Source organism: Montipora foliosa, unplaced genomic scaffold, assembly GCF_036669935.1.
Source record: "Montipora foliosa isolate CH-2021 unplaced genomic scaffold, ASM3666993v2 scaffold_425, whole genome shotgun sequence".
Lineage (NCBI taxonomy): Eukaryota > Metazoa > Cnidaria > Anthozoa > Scleractinia > Acroporidae > Montipora > Montipora foliosa.
The window spans coordinates 961906-965878 of NW_027179729.1; the positions used below are offsets into that span (position 1 = coordinate 961906).

At 35.6% G+C, this 3973-nt stretch overlaps 1 long non-coding RNA gene across 1 annotated transcript; it reads right to left on the bottom strand.

Annotated features, from left to right (window-relative positions):
* Positions 1 to 583: 583 nt before the first annotated feature.
* On the bottom strand, positions 584 to 3268 carry LOC137988692 (uncharacterized). The gene is made up of 3 exons (XR_011120822.1): positions 3198 to 3268; positions 2363 to 2408; positions 584 to 982 (listed from the first exon to the last, which is right to left on the bottom strand). It is a non-coding gene; the product is annotated as an uncharacterized lncRNA (long non-coding RNA).
* Positions 3269 to 3973: the final 705 nt, after the last annotated feature.

A 3973-nucleotide genomic window follows, 5' to 3' on the forward strand; every position in this document is an offset into this window, starting at 1 on the left:
GTAATCCCTTTAGTCTCAACACTGCAACATAGCAGGGGAGCAAAGAATTGTACTATGCACATACAGGTGCTCGAACTCAGACCCTAAAGGTCAGTAGTCCTGTGTCTTCACCACTACAATTAAACGACGAACATGCTGAATTCAGCACAGTTCTTTTCATTAATATTTAATTTACTTCTGTGTACTAAGCCAATTGATATCCATGTATAATAACCAAAACCAATCCTAACCTGACCCTAAGTTTTATCTAGGCTTAATTTAGTTCCAAAAAAAAAAATTATTGAATTAATCTGGGTGCGTATTCAACCTACAATCTTGGACAAAACTCGCTGAGAAAATGTGACGCTCTAATTTGTCTGTGTGATAAAGAGTAAATTCTTCCTTCTTTCCCTCCTCCCCCCATTCCAATGTTGTTTTAAAAAGCGACCAAAGGTTTGCACAGTATTTTGCATCACATTATCAACATTGGTATGGAGGGAAGGGGAAGAGGACCAATATATTTTGTGAGTGCGTGCCAAATGATGCTTAGGCTAGAATTTTTCCCAAGAGTCTTCTCCAAGATTGCAGGTCAAATGAGGATCACCAATGTAACCTAGGTAAAAACGGATTCAAACTGAGAACGGATTTTACCGGCAACATATATAAACTGCTAGAAGCACAATGGAGCCTCCTTAATATTAAATTACTGGAATAGTGAAATTAGACTTTTGTGGAAACTGGTGACAATTTCTAGGCAGGTCCTTTTCATGGAGGTCTAAATAAAGCTAGATAGATAGGAAAGTTTGAAACACCCTCTTTGTCTTCATGCAATGTTCAATTTTTGTCGTCGTTTGTTTAACAGCAACGGATTTCCGTGACTTATATCGTATAAAGAATAGGAGTAAAATTGAAAAATTAAAGAGGAAACTTACCGAGAGCACGCTGGACTGTAAGTGCTACTATCAGAAAGGCTATCAGACAAATCACTCGATTCATTTGTAACCTGTCGAACAACCAAAATGAAAAAAAAAAGAGAAAAAAACAGTAGTAAACTTAGGTCAGTCTTTTTTTCACAAGGACTATAGTGGTTATTAACTAATTCTGTTCACTCTGTGTGTGCGATGTTTTAATAGTTTTCACTTTTATAGTTATACAAATATCAGGAAAGATTATGCGTCCCCCCTGAATTTTAAGCCTATTTCCATTAAAATGATGTGAAATCTATAGTTAGTTATACTACGTTGTTAGTTCAACGCTGACTCTTGTTAAAGTGGGCGCGCAGTCGCGGGAACAATAGATAAAAATAATCTTTACATTATTGGCGCGATTTAAAAATTAAACAAAGTTCAAATAATCAACATGGGGCACAGCAATTTCCTCCCTTACTTATATTCTCTTGTTTCAATCTTGCCTTTTTAGCCTCGTTATCAAGCTCAAATTAAAAGATGAAAGAATTACACTTTCATGCTTTTAAGGTTATGTCATTGTTATTATTATTGTTGGTTAGTTTGAATGTGACGAATATTTAATCTACAAAGAATCATTTTATTGATACAGGGAAATTTGGTGTTACCAAAGGTGTTGATAAAGGTAGAATTAGCACCATGAACGATTTGGAAAGCTGATGTTTTGAGCGTTAGCACCTCATCGCTCTGACGAAGGGCTAACGCTCGAAACGTCAGTTTTCCAAATCGTTCATGGTGGTAATTCGACCTTCATCAACACGTTCGATAACACCACCTTTTCCTGTTTCACTCTCCCACCGACGCAGCACTACAGTTTCTTTAGAAACTAGAAATTTGTTCATTGTATTGATAGTTATAGATATCTACGGATCATGTAAAAAATTTACTGTTACATTCACTATAGCTGATAATGATGTTTGAAACATCGAAACATGTTCCTTAAAACTCAAATGTGTGGTTGTATTTTTAAAAATAATAGTAACACTTTTGCGATCAAGACCATTTGGAAAATTTATTTATTTGAGTATATAATTATTCACTGATTGTCATGTTATTAATTTAGAGATGAACTAGTTTCAAAGTTCAGGGTGGAATGCTTTTAGGAAAAATGAACTTTCCATGAGTCTTTATCAAGGGACATAATTCGGTGCATTATGAAATATCTTTAACTTGTTTTTGGTCCTTTATCTTATCTTTTAACGAATTCACTTTTCAAAAGAGATACTTTACTTGGGTTTGAATTTTGATGATAATATTTGATAATATTTGTTATCAAAGAATCAAAGAAACAGTTCCAGAAAAATAGTTCCAAAAGAATGAAATTCGAATCCAAAAAATAAATGTGTTTCCAACTGTCGTGCGGGATATACAAATAAAGGAAATTAGCGACTGGAATAGTCTCTCCAATGTCACCTTACCTTCGCTTTCCAGCTCTTTTACGAACAAACCTTTTATCATCAAAACCTGCTGGATAAATATCGATTCCTCATCGGACATTAATCTAAGCATACACGGGAAAGCATTGCAATGCATTCCCTTAGCTTTAAACCACCGTGGAGCACTCGTCCTAGATATGCTCCGATAGTAGTTTGAAACAAACAATTATGGAAAAGGAAAATAAGCGGGAATAAGTTGCTTCCTCTAGAGGTTGAAATAATAATAGTTTTTGGAATAATGGGCTCATGTTTAAACAAGAATAATGAAAAAGTAGACACGCAATAATTATTCCTCTTTAGTCCACGATATTTTTTTTTTCGTCTCATCCATCTATAAAACTCTTTAGGCGAATTCCGAGTTCAAACCCTTCCCTCTTTCTCTTACCTAATTTCAATAAATCCTACCGATTACTCTGTGTTAAGCTTGTAAATAATGGTATCAGGCCATGTAAAAAAAGGCCGTTTTTGTAGCTGGGAAAATATTAGAAAGTCCCAAGAAACTTTAACTTCATGTCATTCTTAAACTGTCACGGGAGTTTGTAGGGCTAGAAAAAAAAACAGTTCAATTTTCCAACGTTTTAATTATCGTTGCAGAAGAAAAACATCAATTTCGAGACATTTTGGTTAAGAATTAGCACTCACTCGGTTAATTTCTTGATAAAACCCTTAGGTGGTTTGAGGTAAGACGAAAAAAAAAGAGCGCTGAGACCGACATTAATTGCAAACCTGTCCAAGTGAAAAGTTACAAGTGCTTTCTTATTAACAATTGTCATACTTAATTCTTACATTTTAAGAACATATTTAGTTTTGAACATACCTTTTCAAGGAACGAGGACTAAAAGCAAGAAAAACGTCTGGAGCAGTGTTTCTGTCCGAGCAGCAACAAGCGTCTGTCACCACCTGCTTTTGAAAGCAACGCGAGAAGGGATCAGGTCGTCAAGCTGACTTTTTTAAATATTCAGTTCCCGTTTTATTAATTAGCAGAAATTATTACTAATATATATACATATTTAGGCCAGCCTAAAAGCAGAGCTCTTCAATTATCATATGTTTATGTTTATGTAATTCCCTGGCCATGCAACTTCACGTAAAAAATGAAAAAAACGCGGTTTCCAGCTCATGCAACTTCCCACCAAAGTAGCGCGACATTTCGCGCATTAGCTTATATGAAAAGTTGAGCGTAAGGACGTACGGCCTTACGATGACGTCATGACCAAAATTTCTCGGGGTTTGCATGGTCGCCTTCGACCTTCGTCCCGCAGATCCTCCTTAATGATGATACCGCTATAAACATTTCACTTATTCCACTCAAACCCATTCATTCCAACCGTGATGGTGAATAGTTAACATAATACGAGAAATAAGCAAAACGTCCGCACAGATTGTATGTAAAACCTTTCATTACGGGATTTATTATTCCACTATTGCGTCATTTTCTAGTATTTTTGGCTTCATACTGCTTTTACTGAGAATCGTACGGACTGCATAATAGTTGTAAGGTGCGAGTGAATGACGAAAACAACACAGACAAAACCATTCAAATGTCCTTTGCTTTCTTGAATAAACAAAATTCTCGGGCTTTGCATCGTGTTG